General features: G+C 40.5%; 1 pseudogene; it reads right to left on the bottom strand.

Annotated features, from left to right (window-relative positions):
* Positions 1 to 2,443: 2,443 nt before the first annotated feature.
* LOC138446115 (carbonic anhydrase 1-like) lies at positions 2,444 to 11,067 on the bottom strand (annotated as a pseudogene).
* Positions 11,068 to 18,348: the final 7,281 nt, after the last annotated feature.

Below are 18,348 nucleotides of genomic sequence, written 5' to 3'. Positions count from 1 at the left end.
ATTTAGAGTCAGGATCTCGTCCTGGGGTCCAGGATTGAATTTGTTATGAGGAACCAAAGAAGGGCATGAGTCCATAAATACTCTAGAAATCTACGTCAGATTTCACATATATAGGATTCTTTTCATTTTGTGGCCAGGTGGGGAGATGTTTCATAGCTTTACTCACATATTTATAGGAATCCACGATCACAACACAGGGAAGAACCAGTATACAGAAGAATCAGAATTACAAGAAAGGACAATTTTCTCCCTTGAGTTCTGTCAGGAAATTAAGTCTTTCAACATTTCCCCCCTTCCCTTCCTTTGCCCTAATTCTCTTTGATGAATTGAATGCTTTCAGAGTTGTTTTGCTGAAGCTTATGGAAATGAGTAACTTAGAAAGCAGCTGGAGGTACCTGGACTCATTTTACCTAAAGGGTTTCATTAAAGCTCAGCGTGATGTTTATGAAGAGGGGGGTCCTAAGACAAAAGACACCAGGGAGTAGAAGCACCTTTCCACTTTGAACCTCTTGCTGAGCCCATCAGCTGGCATTGTTATTCTGGATGGTTAGAAGCCCCGCAGATTTGGCATAAAGAAAGTCAGCGGCCAAACATGGCGGAAGAGACAGAGAATCCTTGCGGGACGTTCAAATCCTCCACCTAAGTTGGCAACAAAGGGAGAGGGCGCAACACAGGAACGTGAGTCGAAGGAGCACCCGAGCTGCCTGCTTAGCTGATCCGATGTCTCGTCCACATGTCTCCTCTCAGCAGCTGCTTTTCTCGGCTACTTCAGAGAAACGTGGGCCGCTCCCATAATGCACCTCGCGAGTTCTGCCAAATGTGGGAAATTCTGGCAGAAGCCAAGTAACCGGGAACCACGCTTTCCAACTGGCATTTAGCTAAGGGATAAGGTTTGATGACCATCATATATCTTCCGTCACTTCTTTGCCCTTTCCGTGCTGAGACTTACAGACGTATTTAAATCCTGGAACCCATTTTTAAATTTCTTTAAAAAAAGTGGGTCATCAAGTCAGGTCCTTTTCTTATCCTCGCCATGAGATTTATTTTTAAATTGTTCAATTTATTTTCAGAAAATACGTTCAAGTGTTGTAGGTCCTGAGCCTCTTTTGCAAAGGTATTTCTTAAAATCATACTCTTTCTTTGGCCCTCATGATACCTTTGATAACTTTAGATGAAAATTTTATCGAGCCTGTTCCAGGCCTTCTCAATATCTGGCAAATACATATTAACACACACAGTCAGAGTAGGTTTGCAAAGAAAGTATTTAGTCCTTTAGAATGCTTATGGGGGCTGAGATAAATGAAGTGCTCCTTGGCCCTTCCATTTTTAATAAAGATTCACTTAAATTCTGGGCTCCAAATAAAAATTTCCAAAGATGTCTCCTAGGATTTTTAAGTACAAAGATGTCTCCTAGGATCTTTATTGCCCTCAGAGCAATAAAGAATCTGGTTTGTCTGTCTTTTTAACCATGATTACAGTTGTGAGAAGTTTTGACTGACTCTGTGACATTAGACAAGACTGGGACATGGGAATGGATGTGGGTTTTGATTGCCATTATGATTTCTCAGAGAAGAGAAAGTAAAGAAAACACAAAACTAAATGCTGGACACAAGATGTGTAGAATTCTGAGTGTAGATATGGCTTCAGAAAGAACCGACTTCAGGTTAAGTACACACCAGACTAAAAGATTATGTGATGTTTCTATATGATTCTAAGTCAAGTGATTCCTTCATTATTTTTTAAAATAACTCACAGGTGACTTTTCTTCCGAATTTGACATACAGAGTCTTCATATAAGCTAACTAGTTATAATAATGGAACAACCCCATTGGCCTTGCTGTCGGGTGGAGGAATAAGCAGAAGTGTCAGTTCTTAAATGAGATGCATCATTTTCATAACAGAGCACACAGACGGTAGCAATGTTGGGCCATTTATTTGACCATAATAGAAAATCCAGTTGTCATTTTAGCTGCATATTTGTCTTCAAGCGTAAGCAAATGAATTCTTAACATTTCATCTCAAGCTGCTCTTAGGTCATTATATTTGAGTAATAGACCTGATATCGCATCAGAATAATGTTGCAAATGAAAGCGTTTAAGATTCTTGAATGTAAATGGAGTAGAACCTAATGCCATTTAAACGTAAAGTACGTAATAGACAAGAAGAAAGGGATAAAATTATTTTTGGTCCAATTAAACTGAATAAAATGGGAAGGGATGAAGTCATGAAGAAATCAAGTATGCCTTAATTGCAATGATAAGAAAGTCAATGCAATAGATTGAATTTAAGCACAAGTTTAGTGAACTTACAGATTACTGTTTGAGTTCAACATAAAGAAGAAAAAGATTTTGCGTTCTGCAGAGTAAATTCGCAAGCAGGCTATCATACTAGTATTGAAATAAACATATTTCTTAAAGCTAGTTTTGTTGGATTATGTCAGAAGCAGAGCTGTGCTTCTTGAGGGAAGATGAGCTTCCTCTAGGGCCCATCAGAATGAAGCTTTCACTGTCCTGCCCTTCAGAGGCTGGGGTGGTCGGTTGTTCTGCTTGATACAGACTTCTTGATCGCCTTCAGCATTTGCTAGCAGACTGCGGAACTGCGCCAGCTTGGGGGAAGGATAACATGTTTAGAGAAGCAATAGCTCTTGATGTCACACAGAACACTTTTATTTTTTAATATGATTGATGCACTGTTATGTAGAAAATCAGGTTGAAGACTGCAATGGTTTCATTGATGGAAAGGGAGGAAGCCAACAGTTCTTGCACATGTCTTTGCACCAAGTATTTGGCTTCAATTATCAATGACTGACTGGATTAGCATTCCAGCTTTCTCACACTTGAGTAAGAGACTTCCTTGCTTGGCACCTCAGTTTCCATATGGTATTATTTCACTGTGTTTTGGTGAAGGCTAAATGGCTCAACAGAGATAAGGGTCTTAGAATGGCGTTTGGCATGTAATATATGCTAAAGAAGTGTTAGCTCTTATACCAGCAGGTCACACTGCAGGTTTGCTGTGAGACTTGACTGACAAAATGTATGTAAGGCACCTGATGAAAAGAGCTGCTCAATCAATGGCAGTTTTTATTATAATTATAAGTGATAATTAATGAGATATTTTACTGAATATTGAAGAGCTTAAGCTTTAAAAAAAAATGAAAAACCAACATCAACGATCAAGGTATGCCACTCAAGAGTCACAGTTCCCCAAAGAGGGTGGATTTTCCCTTATTAAGGTGAAAAGAAGAGCGGGAATTCTGAATCTCTTCATAAAGAAAAAAGTGCTTATAAGTACATTCTACTTTTTGGCTATTAATAGACTTGATGTCACTAATAAATCTTTCTCAGTTGAAAGGGGACTCTCCAAAATCGAATGGCAATAATAATTTCCCTCAGTATGAATTGAACTGACATCCTGCCTTGCACTTCCAATTCCCCCGCATGCCGCTCTGATACGCTACCTGTTCCGCGCTCACACTGATGGTCTCTTTAAAGATGATCCAGGTGACACTCTCGTGAAGAGGAGGGTGAGTCAGTGAACCAAAGTAGGCCCAGTAATCCGGGCATGAAGGCAGAGGACAGAGGGGTCGAAATTTGTGAATGGAGCTTTCTTGTTCTGAAAGAAAACAATAAGCGATGTATCATGCCCTGATGTAAAATATTTACATCATTGCATATATGACATACATATTATTTGGTAGATAGGTCTTAGCAAAGAATTTAATGAATTTTTCTACTGTATAGTATTTCATGACTGGTATGTTTGTGGGTGGCTCAGCTGCCCATTAATGCAGGAGACACAGGTTTGATCCCTGGGTGGGGAAGATCCCCTGGAGAAGGACATGGCAACCCACTCCAGTATTCTTGCCCGAAGAATCCCATGGATGGAGGAGCCTGGTCAGCTACAATCCATGGGGTCACAAAGAATCGGATACCACTTAGTGACTAAACAGCGACAACAGCGTGCTTGTAAATATAAACAGTGCAAGCGACAGATGACAGGAAATACGCTACGCCAGGACTGTGACTGGTCTCTCTTCTTCCTTCCTCATTTGGCTAAGCATAAGCAAAGGCTTCTTATTTCTTTACTGATTGGTCATTCATGTAGGGGTTATTGGTGCTGACCTCTTGAGCAGTTAGAAATCCGCACATAAGCTTATGGTTGTCGCTCATAATCATGGGTGTGCATCAGCAGGTTCATTTAAGGGACAATTCTGTGGTGCTAGAGCAAGCATTTATCAGAAGAATAATCCACAGGTTACTGGACCTGTGCCGTTCAAACCCATGTTGCTCTAGGGTCGACTGTACGAGCTTTTCTCTCTTAAAACTTCTAACGCATCTTTGGTTATGACCCATTTCCTTATTTGTAATCATTTGTTGTGTTTATATTCCCCCCTCCCTCCATCATCAACTTTGCCAAAAATGTCTTTTTTTGGTTGTTTTTTCCCCAAAGAATTAGTTTTTCACTTTATTAATAACATTTGACCTGCATTTATTCATTTTCTTTCTTATTTTATTAATGTTTTACTTCATCTTAATCATTTCCTTCTACTTTCTTTTCATGTATCATTTTTTACATTCTTGAATTGAGTGCTTATTTATCTTTAAACTTTCTCACTTTATAAAAGTGTAATTTTGGGGGCCTCAACACGAACTAGATTTATTTTACATAAAGGTATGGTAGTTCTACAAAGTGTGAATGACAATGGCAAATCTCTGATATATGATTTAAGTCTTTATTATCAAAACGGTGAAGCTAAGAGTAAATATATCAGAACAATCCATCTTTTTCTAAGCTGACAGTGGGCATCATAGTTACGATGCATGAAACAGCTATGAAAACCATGCTTCTACAGGCTTCATCTTGCTGAAATAGATCAGTGGTAACTATGAAAAATGAAACCAAAATAAATCACTGCATCAGAGAGCTCAGAAACGAGGACTGTGTAAGCAGTACCTTGATTTTCAGATTGATGGGTTTGCTGAGGACTTCCTACTCCTCATATCAAATATGCAATTAAATGATTTCTGAGGTTCTGTAGATTCTTGTTCTCTGATTTAAACTAACTTAATGAGTCTATTTACCTTAGTTTTAACTGCTTTTAGGGCATCAAGTACTTTCTGAAGGTTTGGGTTGGCCTGACCCACCTGGAGATTAAAAAAATAAAGTGTGAGATAACAATTGTTAGCAAGTAAAATCCTATTTAGTTAATTTTTAAAAAATTAAACACAATAACTGAAGAAAAGATATACAAGTCAAAATACAGGCATTTAGCACAACTGAAATACAAAAGCAAGCCTCTTGGGTCTGTTCTATTAAAATTCTAATCAGTCAAATGAATGGTATGTTACAAGTGTTCAATAAAGATTAACTAGAATTACTATAATTCCAAAGGTTAGTCACCCAAATATACTCCATTTAATAGTAACTTCCCTATAGGACTTTTCAGGGACTTTCCTACAGGAGATTTGAATCTTCCATATTAAATATCAAGTGAACTTTCTTTATGGGACAAAAGTCCTCTTCATATTTTTTTCCTGATGAAATATTAAATTGATAAACTCCTGACTCTGTGATGTAGAAAGTTTAGACGAAAAGTGAAAGATGAGCTGAAAAATAAAAAAAAAATAGCCCACCATCAACACCTTCCCATTTCATCTCTGCCTGAAATGTCTTTCTCTCTTCACGAGGGGAAAGTCAAGCAAAGCAAACGTATACCAGAGACCAGCTTGTTCACCTGCGCTTTCGCTAGTAGAAGGAGACATTTCAAAAGCAGAGAGACACCTGCACCCCTCTGCTGTATTTCACCCTAGCTTGTGGTCTGATTGGGAAGGGAATAATCGTAGCAGAGCTCCGAGGCTCTCTAGGACTCACCTTCATCAAAACGCCGACAATCACCAAACCATCAGCCTGTGAGGCGGCATCAGCAAAGCTGGGGTACTTGGTAGAATTCCAGTGAACTAAATGAAGCTAAAACACACAAGGTGATGGAGCAGTTATTCAAACCACGGTGAAGGGAAAAGCAAGTTAGACCTTAACATGTGGATCTATACAGCTATATCTTGGCTTGGATAGATAAAACTTGTGTGACCCTTTATCCAGGGCATGGGAAGGGCTATGTTTGCACCCTTAAGAAGGGTTTTCTTAAGAAAATAGAGTTGAAGAGAGTGGGCATGTTGCAAATCCTGGAACCAGTAAGTAGAACTTCTTTTTCCCACAATATCATAACTATTCAATATTACTTCTTAAAACAAAACAGAAAAAACAGACACCTCTCTGTTTGGTGAGAGAAGATGAAGTATTTCTGGCTAACTAGTTTGGAGACAAAAACTGCAATAATTTTGTAACTTGAGGTACCCGGTAACTTTGTGAGAAGGGGCTCCTGAGATGTCTGGAGTCTTGGCCAAGGGCAGGTTCTCCTGAGCGGATCCAGACACCTTTCAAATCAACTGCCCCTGCCTAAGTTCTCTGTGAAACTCTAGACCTGTATATCCAAGGCCATGTGCACGTCTTCCTGATTCTTTCCTGACATCTCCACGTGGATGCCTGACATGCATCTCAAACTTAACACGGCCAAAGTAGCACTCTTGACTTTCTCTTTTCCAGACCCGTTTCATCTTCCCACTTTAGCAAAAGGCATCACCTTCCCTCTAACTGCTCAACCGAAAACTGTAGCCGTTATTCATTTCTTACTTTTCTCCACTTATTGGCATCCATCCTTCCACGCAGCGCATAGATGTTAGCCTTGCACTTAGTCCAGAGCTCTAAGGCTTGGCATAACTGCAGATTTTCCTCTGGGATGGCAAGTCAAAATGGCAGGATTTTCACTCGAATTATGGCTGAACTCAAATGCTACTCCTGAAAAAGTCTTTTTCTGACCCCCTACTGTCAAGTGATCCCAGGTCGCTTCGATGAATCTAAACCAAAGCCGTCCGCTCCCCACCACCCACAGGTTTCCTCTCTGTCTCCGATCTTTCTCCCCACCACTGCCCTGGTCTCCCTCCCACCCCTTCTCCTACCCTCTCTCACAAGCCTAATTAGTGACTGAGAACCTGTCACCTTCAACCTGGATTAACCCACTTGTCTCAAATTAGATAAGACGTTCATTGATTCAGATTTCTTCAGATCAGTTCAGTTCAGTCACTCAGTCGTCTCCGACTGTTTGCAACCCCATGAACACAGCACGCCAGGCCTCCCTGTCCATCATCAACTGCCGGATTGCTTAGCTACAGCCAAATATCCTCCCCCAGACATAATACTATTTCTAATTTAGATTTTCAGCCCATTTGATTTCAGTCCATTTTCAATTTTATGAAAAATAAATAGGAAAAAAAACAAAACATTTCATAGATTTCTGCACCATTGAAAGTTCCTAGCCTGGCTTTCTAGTGTAACATAAAGTAAATTTTATTTGTATACTATTCCCAAGTCTTCTATCAAAATGAATACTACACATACTCTGTACCTAACAGTCCCTCTTACAAAAATCTGCCCTACACAATTGCTTTCACCAGTGTAAGATATTTGTATGAATGTAGTTATTACCCATTGTTTTTTGCAAAGAAAAAAAAAACACAACAGAATGAAATGGGAAAGGCATTGCAATTGTTCCTATGTAGGAATTAGTTAATAAATTCTAACATATGCATACATGGAAATACCGTGCAGACTTTAGGAATTCCTGCTGACTTGGAACAATGACCATGATCATTGGTAAAGGAAAAAAAAAAAAAAAGCATGTCGCAAAACTGTGTATTACAGATTCATTCTACAAGAGTAAAACAAAAAGGCCAACCCGTCTGCATTGGTACAAACTTATTGAACAGTCATGCATACAAAGAACAAAAGTTTTTTGTTTTCAGTCTCCATATCCCTGTTGAGAGTTTGATGCACATTTTCTTGATTTTATCGTGGATATACAGGCAGAATGTCTTGAACTGAATCACAGACTTCCATGTGGAGGCAAGTCAAGAGGCCAGAGGGTAGTGGCCTGCTGCCAGGGAGCCCCAAACCCTCGTCTAGAGGAGGTTACTCGTTGTGATGACTCCTGAGGTTAAACTGGCCCTCTAAGTAGAATCTTAATGGAGTGCCTTACTTGGCTATACCTCTGCTGCGGGTGTGCACCCTTGACCCTTTAAATGAGAAGAGAATGATGGTGTGTTCCCCCTGGGGCTCAGAACTTTAAAAGGAGAGCAGCAACTCCCCTTGAGGTTAGCCTGATGTCAGGCAACAGTTTCCGAGACATTCTGAAATGAAAACACACTCGAGGCTCAGGAGTTTGATTGCAAATTCACCTGCCTCCCTCACGTGAAAAATTGTCCTCCATTGCCAAACACAATGTGTCACTGTTTAAGTTTAATGGAGCCTAGGATTTCTTTACAGACTGCAAAATGCTGATTCCTTTGGAGCCATTGAAATTGTGTCTTAAGTGATAAGGGGCCCTTCCCTGGTGGTTCAGACAGGTAAAGAATCTGCCTGCAATGCAAGGGACCCTGGCTTGATCCCTGAGTGGGGAAGATCCCTTAGAGAAGGGATAGGCTACCCACTCCAGTAGTCTTGCCTGGCGAATCCCATGGACAGAGGAGCCTGGCGGGCTACAGTCCCCGGGGTCACAAAGCGCTGGACATGACTGAGCGACTAACACACACCCCCGTGTTATGAGGGGGCTACTTCTGGGAGGACTCTCGGCGTAGCTCCTCTCACTCACTCAGCTGCATTACCTCTGCAGAAAATGTGGCTCCATCCACCAAGTGCTCAGAGCCACAGTCATCGGTGCTGCCCCAGTGAAAATGGAACTGACGTAGCCTGTAGCTTTCCGATAGAGGACCGCCTTTCAGCACTAGAATAAAAAGGAAAGTGCTGTTAGTGTTCTAGTCATGAGCTCCAGCTTGTCTTTGCATTGAATACAAATTAACACTAAATTGGGTCGAGTAGAAATGAAATAAACCGTAGTCCAAAGTTCCCATCCTGTTGGTCTTTCCCCATGCCCACAATGATGGGCTCAGATGTGTGCTGCACCTTAAGATCGTGGGTGACTTATACGGTTCACAGCACATGGGATATAATTTTATCTTTTCCTGTTTCCAGGAAAAAATATTGGAAGATGAGTGAATTATAGGATGAGAGGTCTTTCCTTGAACCTGCTTTAGTTTATAAGTTCATTCATTCTTTCAACAGGCAGTAATGGACAGCATGCATTAAGATATCTAGCAATTTATTTTCAGTAACAAATCACTCTGCACATATCTTGTAACTATCAAGATACAAGAGGGTAATCTGACAGTTTTGCTGAGAATTCCTAGCCAGGGACGAAAAAAGTTCCAGCAGGAGGGTAGGGTCAATTTTAAAATTCTCATACTGAAGGGTCATTTTGCTTTAGAGAGCCTATCCAACCATACGATTAAAACACACACACAGTACCAAACCTAATCCAATATTAACAAAGGACATAGCCCCAAGATATCTGAAATTTAGGCTCTGAACCTTGTAGGAAAGTGCTATGATTAATTTTGCCTTTTGACAGTAGAGCTGATTTATGAAACTGCTATTTAGAAAATTATTCAGTAACAGTTTTGAGAATTTTCCTGTGAACAAGGAAGTGTGGTAGATTCTGGGAGATGAAGATAATTCAGTTACTATGATCTAATAGGGAGAGGGGAAGGTAGACAAAAATACTTATACACAGAATGATTCCATGCAAGATACACCCAAGACCAGTATTTTTTTTTTTTTTTTACTGGTACCCAAGCACTTCACAAGCTGGTGATGGACAGGGAGGCCTGGCATGCTGCGATTCATGGGGTTGCAAAGAGTCGGACACGACTGAGTGACTGAACTCAACTGAACTGAAGCACTTCAGTTTTATGGAGCCATTTTCCTGGCCACAAAAAATAAATATACTCTTCGTGTGTATTTCTTCCCTAATGCGCTCCTCCAACCTCATCTCAATTAGAAAATATTTGCCTTTTCAGTTTTTATATTCATGATGGTTCACAGAATTTTGTGGAAAAGGACTGTTTATTCAGAGGGTGTAAAGTTAGCATAAAGACATTGGAAACCGGAAGAGATGAAATAGAGTCACTGAGAAGGAGAAGGGCTGAAAGAAGAGCGAGCTGGGAGTCCCCAGAATCATCCTTAACACTTGGAAATGTTTTAAAACTTCAAGACACCTCAGTAGATGGCCTCAATGCTACACATGTGCGCCAAACACTGAACATGGGTGTCCGTGTTCTGCAAGCCCTACTGTTTAAATTTCCCAGCAAGTCAAAGACAGAAATCAGGAGGGTCTTTGGGCTCACCTGATCTATTATCACTGTCTTCAAAGTTTACATGGAAGGAATGTCCCACGTTGACGATTTCTTTGGCTGTGGCTGGATTGTAGGAGATACTGAGAGGTTTCAGAGAGGGATCACGCTTGGTTTCACTGGTTTTAATGTCGATAGGAGACTGGTTATTTCCATTTGCAATGGGATGCAGCTTGCACCAGTGTTCAGGACCTACCAGGAAAAATGTGATTACAACCAAAACTGATCTAATGCTTGACTCCAGGTTTTAGGAATATAATTTTCCTAGATTAGGATTTATTCAGGTATCTGAAATGGTATCCTGGTTAGTTTAGTCGAAATCCAAGGTTTGAGAATGCCCCTTTGCTACGCTATACTGTAAAATAGTGTCTTTGTCAACAGAGTTAATATACTCATAGTCTATGGGATCAGACTATACATTTTTGCTGTTAGAAATAGACCTCTCTATACATAGGGAGGGAGAGAGGAGAAAAGAGGCAGAATACATTCTGTAGACAATCATGGCCCAAAGGACAACTGTTGAGAATGCATACAAAGCTGGTATAAGTCAAAGGCACTTCAAACCATTAACCTATGTCTTTACCGTTATTTTAAGTGCTCGATATCTCTTTTCCTGGAAAAGGGAACAAGCCGTTATTTGAGCTACATGAGCAGAAGAATGCTTACCGTTTTCACCATCATATCCCCACTCAGGACTTGCCATGATCTTCTACTTAGTTTTCTTTTTCTGAACACAAAGAGAATACCTGGAATAACTGACTGTCACTGACCGTGCAATAGACGACTGAATCCACAGTTCGCAGGGTTTTTATAGAAACATCTCTGCCCTTGTGCATGAGTGTTACTCACTCAGCCCGCTATTTCATCATCTTTATCTATCAGGAAGTATATGCATGCTAAAAAAAGGTATTGTTTAAAAAGCTCACAAAGGTAAGGGCAGTTCCAATTGATTTATTCTCTTATATTGTTAAAGAGAAATTTCAAAATCTTAGCTTCTGCAAAACCAAGCCCTGTTATTCTCCTGCTAGTAGAAGATATGGCTGAGTTATCACACCTGATGCTTTGAATATCTAGTTACAAAGGACTGTGCATTTGAGACTCCCAGCTTTTACCCTTGCTGGACACTTAAGCAATACTGCTGCTGCTAGGTCGCTTCAGTCGTGTCCGACTCTGTGTGACCCCATAGACGGCAGCCCACCAGGCTCCCCCGTCCCTGGGATTCTCCAGGCAAGAACACTGGAGTGGGTTGCCATTTCCTTCTCCAATGCATGAAAGTGAAAGTGAAGTTGCTCAGTCGTGTTCGACTCTCAGTGACCCCATGGACTGCAGCCCACCAGGCTCCTCCGTCCATGGAATTTTCCAAGCAAGAGTACTGGAGTGGGTTGCCATTGCCTCCTCCCCTTAAGCAATACTAGCACCAGTAATTCAGTCAGGAGAATAATTTGCATATTTACAGGCAGATCAGAACCAATATCGTGATGTTAATTTAAAATCGGATAAGAGAATCACTAATCATTTGGAATACATTGGGTTTGCAGTTGGTAGTATATTGTAAGATCTTAGGGAAAAGCACAAACTTTTTGGCAACTCAATATATTATTCATGACAGTACATTTCAAAGACATACAAGATGAGACTAAAGGTCCTCGTTTTTAAGCAGTATTGGAATTCACAAATGGAGATTTGTCTTATGTGTGAGCAGAGTCGTGTCTGACTCTTTGCAAGCCCCTGGACTGTAGCCCACTCCCCGCCCTTCTCTGTTGCCTCACAGGTTGCCAGCTTTGATTTGTGTGCGCTCATTCATGCACGCAACAAATCATTGTGTGTGTGCTCTGTCATGTCTGACTCTTTGCAACCCTGTGGACTGTAGCCCACCAGGCTCCTCTGTCCATGGAATTCTTCCGGGCAAGAATACTGGAGTGCGTTGCCATTTCCAACTCCAGGGGATCTTCCTGGCCCAGGGGTTGAACCTGTGTCTCTTGCATCTTCTACACTGGCAGGTGAATTCTTTACCACTGCTGCTGCTGCTGCTGCTGCTGCTGCTGCTGCTAAGTCACTTTAGTCGTGTCTGACTCTGTGCGATCCCATAGACGGCAGCCCCCGAGGCTCCTCTGTTCCTGGGATTCTCGACAAGACACTAGAGTGGGCTGCCAGTGCCTTCTCCAATGCATGCATGCTAAGTCGCTTCAGTCGTTTACACCTCTGTGTGACCCCATGGAGAGCAGCCCACCAGGCTCTTCTGTCCACGGGATTCTGCAGGCAAGAAAACTGGAGTGGTTGCCATTTCCTCCTCCCTAGACCCACCACAAATGGAGAGCATTTTATTAAGACTGAAATTAAATACAGCCCAATATTTATTTTACACCTGAAATATTGAAATAGAAGCCTTTCTTTCATATAGTTCTATATAACCTATAGGAAAAAATCCAAACAAACATGCCTGCTAATGCAGGAGATTAAGAGTCATGAGGGTTTGATCCCCAGGTCGGGAAGATCCCCTAGAGGAAGAAAGGGCTACCCACTCCAGTCTTCTTACCTGGAAAAATTCCACGGACAGAGGAACCTCGTGGACTGCAGTCCACGGAGTCCCAAAGAGTGAGGCACGACTGAGCACTCACACGTGTACGATTTATAGGACACTTTCATACTATTTTACCATCAACACCACACATACAAATCCTACACAATGAGTTATCATTTTGCAGCTGAGAGAAGTTGAGGATTCACCACAACCAGGGAGTAGCTAAGACTCCAGCCTCCACGTCTAGTTGCTTTCTTTGCCTCCATCTCTGCGGAAGCCTGCGCTGGCTGAGCCAGGAGGCAGCTGGTCCCCAGTTTCCCTTCTCCACCCACGATCCTCTTAAGTCCAGCTGAAGCCTGGACTGAGGTGAGACTTGCCAGCTGGTGAGTGATGAGAAGATTCACAGGACTTGTCAAGGAGGCAAAGAAGAGTGATTAATATGTGCCAGATTTTGGCTAGGTCTGCATTTCCAAGGCTCTAAATGTGCTCAGAGGAAACGCAACCTGATAAAATAAGCCTTCATAGTAATGCTTTCCATGCCCTGGGAGTCATACCTCCTTCCATATTCACGTATTGTCAGAGCTCCCTGGGTTTTCTAGGAATTGGGTCTGTCACAGCTCTTAGCCAGGCTTATCAGAGGCACGTTTTCAGCCCCTTTTGGGTGATGACATCCCTCCGGCTCAGACGTAGAGTGGGAAGACACCTGAGTTTCCATTCCTCACGTTAGTAAGTGGAAAGAATTATTACATAAAGGGAACTTTTAAAGATACTATTTATTGAGGGTCCAAGATAACTCAAATGCTCCCTAAAAGTTTATATGCAGCCAATCATTTTATTCTCATAATTACCCGGTCTGGCATTAAAATTGTATCCCACATAAGGAGAAACTGAAGACAGCTCCTCAGGTTATAAATGCTTGTAAGTGGATGCGTACATCGTATCAGGCTAGGGTTTAAACCTAGATCTGTTCGTTTCCAATGCTTTTCTTCTTTCTTTACTTTCCACTGTCAACAAATATCCACTAATCTCCACATGATTCTATTTGCAGGAGGATTGACTTGGCATTCCAGACTGGTTTGTCTCAAGATGACCAATAGTCAGTGTTGACCCTTGGGTTACTTTATTTTAGATTTAGAGTCTCAGGTTGCCCAGAAGCTCATCATTCAGTTCAGTCGCTCAGTCATGTCTGACTCCTTGTGACCCTGTGAATCATAGCACGCCAGGCTGCCCTGTCCATCACCAAATCCCAGAGTTCACTCAGACTCAGGTCCATTGAGTCAGTGATGCCATCCAGCCATCTCATCCTCTGTCGTTCCCTTCTCCCCCTGCCCCCAATCCCTCCCAGCATCAAAGTCTTTTCCAATGAGTCAACTCTTCATATGAGGTGGCCAAAGTACTGGAGTTCCAGCTTTAGCATCATTCCTTCCAAAGAAATCCCAGGGCTGATCTCCTTCAGAATGAACTGGTTGGATCTCCTTGCAGTCCAAGGGACTCTTAAGAGTCTTCTCCAACACCACAGTTCAAAAGCATCAATTCTTCGGCGCTTAGCCTTCTTCACAGTCCAACTCTCACATCCATACATGACCACAGGAAAAACCATAGCCTTGACTAGACGGACCTTAGTTGGCAAAGTAATGTCTCTGCTTTTGAATATGCTATCTAGGTTGGTCATAACTTTTCTTCCAAGGAGTAAGCGTCTTTTAATTTCATGGCTGCAGTCACTATCTGCAGTGATTTTGGAGTCCAAAAAAATAAAGTCTGACACTGTTTCCAGTTTCCCTGTCTATTTCCCATGAAGTGATGAGACCAGATGCCATGATCCTCGTTTTCTGAATGTTGAGCTTTAAGCCAACTTTTTCACTCTCCTCTTTCACTTTCATCAAGAGGCTTTTTAGCTCCTCTTCACTTTCTGCCATAAGGGTGGTATCATCTGCATATCTGAGGTTATTGATATTTCTCCCAGCAATCTTGATTCCAGCTTGTGTTTCTTCCAGCCCAGCGTTTCTCATGATGTACAGGGATAGAAATAGGCTACCCTTTGTCAGTCATTGCTCTTATTTCTTTGTTTAGTTGCTAAGTTGTGTCTAGTTAAGATGCCTGCTGACTGATACTTTGTTAAAAGTAACTTTAAGTTGAACTACTATATTAATCAACCTATTTGAGAAAAGAAAACTCCCTTTTTATTACATGATTACATGATAATTCATCACAGGAAGGTTTAACATTCATATAGGAATGGTAGGTTATTTAAAGTTGAGGCACAAAATTGGCTTGAATCCTAACCATTATGACCCTTTATTCGATTATATAGCTAGGGTGTGTTTATTTCCCACCACAAGCAGAAAGCTATAGAGAGAGAGATGTAAAATTTAAGGAGCATCTATGGTTTATGTCCTGACATGCCTCTCATTCACTTTCATCAGTTTTTCTGCTTACATACTTCACCTTTCAGCTTAATATCTGTACTAAATCCAAATGGCTCCCTTTGTGTCCTTCCACTTTCACCTGTAGCATCCTCACAGGACATTTTTCTAATTCTATAATCTTTGGACTGCTTTTGCATACCGAAGAGTTTAGTCTACACTGAACTCTGCTCTTCTAATTTAAACAGTTTATTCCTTAAAAACCATCAAGGATGCAACCACATGCTGCAGAAGGGTTCCCAGGTCTGTTAGCATATTCCACAGAAATCCACAGGTCCTGGCACTGGAGCAGGAGCAAGTAACCTGATGTAAAAACATATGTATCTTTAAAAAATAATGTAAAACTGCATAAATAAATTGTGATAGAGAATTGGTTAATTGCTAACATTTAGAAGTATCAAGCTATATGCAATAAAATGGAGAAAATAAAAATAAAATATTGTAGTATTTTAAATAAAAATTTTTAAATGTTGAAAGAATGATGTGCAGAATGTTTAATTTTAACAATTACATTGCCTTAATTTTCCAATTTGATGAAGATGTATTAATGGGCTGGGGGAGAAGGAAGAAAGATTGCTTTCTTTACCTTATAAAATGGAATTTTAGAAGTCAAATATTTACTGAAAAACTTAAAGCTAAAATGTTGATATTATCTTTACTCTTGAACAATATGCCCTAATTTTATCTCTTGACCAGCCTTTGCAATAAATAAAATTCTTGAAGCAAACACACAAACAAAAAGAACTACGAAGAGGCTAAAAGATTTACTGTGCTTCCTAAGATGTCTGGATGGTATCACCAACTCAGTGGACATGAGTTTGAGTAAACTCTGGGAGTTGGTGATGGACAGGGAGGCCTGGTGTGCTGCGGTTCATGGGGCCCAAAGAGTCAGACACAACTAAGTGACTGAACTGAAATGAACCGAACTAAGTGGTGCTAGTGGTAAAGAATCCTCCTGCCAATTCAGGGGGCATAAAGACATGGGTGTGATCCCTGGGTTGGGAAGATTCCCTGGAAGAAGAAATGGCTCCCCACTCCAGGATTCTGGACTGGAAAATTCCATGGACCTAGGAGCCTGGCGGGCTACAGTCATGGGTGCAAAGAGTCAGACATGACTGAGCATCTGAACACAAAAGACTTTCTGTGATTAAGGTGAGCTATTCACTATGCATGCATTTAGGAGTATTGCAATAGGCTAGAAAAGACTATGGTTCACTGAATAACATTGAAAATGATGATCTAATTCAGTTCTCACAGTAGACTTGGGGTTAGGTTAGTCTCACTCCACTTTTAAAGAGGAATAACCGAGACTCAGAAAATTCCAGTGGAAGAGGCAGGATTTGAATCTAAAACCCAAAAGCGCATCCTCTTCGCTGTTTTATCACATGACCATCTTTAACAGGCTGTCCATAAAATGTTTGCTTTAAACGTCCTTAATAGCTGATGACACTTATTTATTGAGTAGCATCAATAACTTTACCGAAGATAATTTTAATGCCCTAAAATGTTTACAATGGAGCAGAGACATTTTCTCAGTGTTTCACAAAATTTGAAAACCATTTTTAGCCAACTCTAAATTATATTTTAAAGTCTTAGTGTTTCTTATCTGATTTTTTTCTCCTAGTCTCTTAAATGAACATTTTCCTCAGATTCCTACTTTCATATTTTAAAACTGAGAACATAAAGTATTATGAAGGCAAGTAAATTATGATGAGTTTCAAGTTTACATTTGTAATTAAAAATAGTTCTTTGGTAGAGAAGGAACTAAGAATGTGAAAGAATGGTGTCTCATTATGGTAGAAATCTGTTAAATGCCACTGAGAAGAAATTCCAAAAGACAGTAGCAGTTCTGTAATGCTTAGCATTCCATAAGATGCATGGATTTCCTTCGACCCATATTTTCCCTAAAATAAGGAAATATACATAGTGAAAATCAAGCGTCATGTTTATTAAATTTGGCATAACTCTCCCATCGCTTCTTAATTTCCTTAGTTCAGAATTGATATTGTTTAGGGTGACAAGAGAAAGCTTAATTCTAGCGGAGACGTGGGACATGGAAAATGGTAATATTAGCTCGGACGTTTCTGCAGTAAGACAATTGGAAATTCTGCCGAATCAATTTAAATGGCTGGATTATTTCTTCCAAATTGGTCTTTCTCTCCCCTTGGAACAAGCTGTTTACCAGCTTCATTCTTTCCAATGGAAGTGTGTGTCCACCCATACCATGCTTGTTCCCATTTTAGGACTTTGCACTTGCTCTCCCCTCTGTCTGGATTTCTCTGTATCCAGATCTTTTCACAGGCTCATTATATCACCTTCTCAGAGACAGGTTTCCTGACCTCCAAATTTAACACATTCCCCAGTTCTCAGTCACGCTATTACTTCCTTCCAACATAGTTCTTTCATTACATTTGTTGCATCTTGAAATTATTAATTTTTTTCCATTCTGAAATTTATTTGTTTACTTGCTTGATAGCTATCACCATCTCTATAGTGACGCCTTGATAACAATGGGCTCTATAATTGCTTTTTTCTCTCACTATGTTAACTTTAATTATAACATGCATGGTAAATGGTGGTGTTCAACAAACACTTTAGAGAGAACAATTAAGTGGTCATTTTGAACTTTAATTATTATATTTTTATAAAGACTTGGAAGAATAGAACCCTCATCGGGGACTACGCCCACCCAAACGCACTGGTCTGAACTCAGGTGTGAATGAGCTTTGCTGGAGGTAAACTCATGTTCATATTTGGAACTCAGAAAACAGAGCTTTCCCTTTTCAGTTCTATTAATGGAGGAATGAAGTGACCTGTCTGTGAATGTCAGTCACTGCTGGGAGAGTGAGAATGTTGGTCTTTATAAGTGTCAATTTTTTTTGGTATCTTGTAAGTGTCAAAACTTAACTCTTGTAAGTGTCAAAACTCACTCAAATGTGGTTTGAAGTTTTGACATACAAATTTCATAAATCCATGACTCTTAAAGAAAGACTTTTAACTTGATATTTTCTGCATTGGAACATTTTATTTTCATTTTTGAAGGCAGTTGTAAAATTCACTAATGAATGTTTTTCTAATAACCAAGTCAACCAAGGTGACTATT

This window comes from Ovis canadensis, chromosome 9 (assembly GCF_042477335.2).
Source record: "Ovis canadensis isolate MfBH-ARS-UI-01 breed Bighorn chromosome 9, ARS-UI_OviCan_v2, whole genome shotgun sequence".
Classification (NCBI taxonomy): domain Eukaryota; kingdom Metazoa; phylum Chordata; class Mammalia; order Artiodactyla; family Bovidae; genus Ovis; species Ovis canadensis.
Note: the sequence above shows the minus strand (reverse complement) of the source record. Positions and strands in the feature narration are given on the sequence as shown.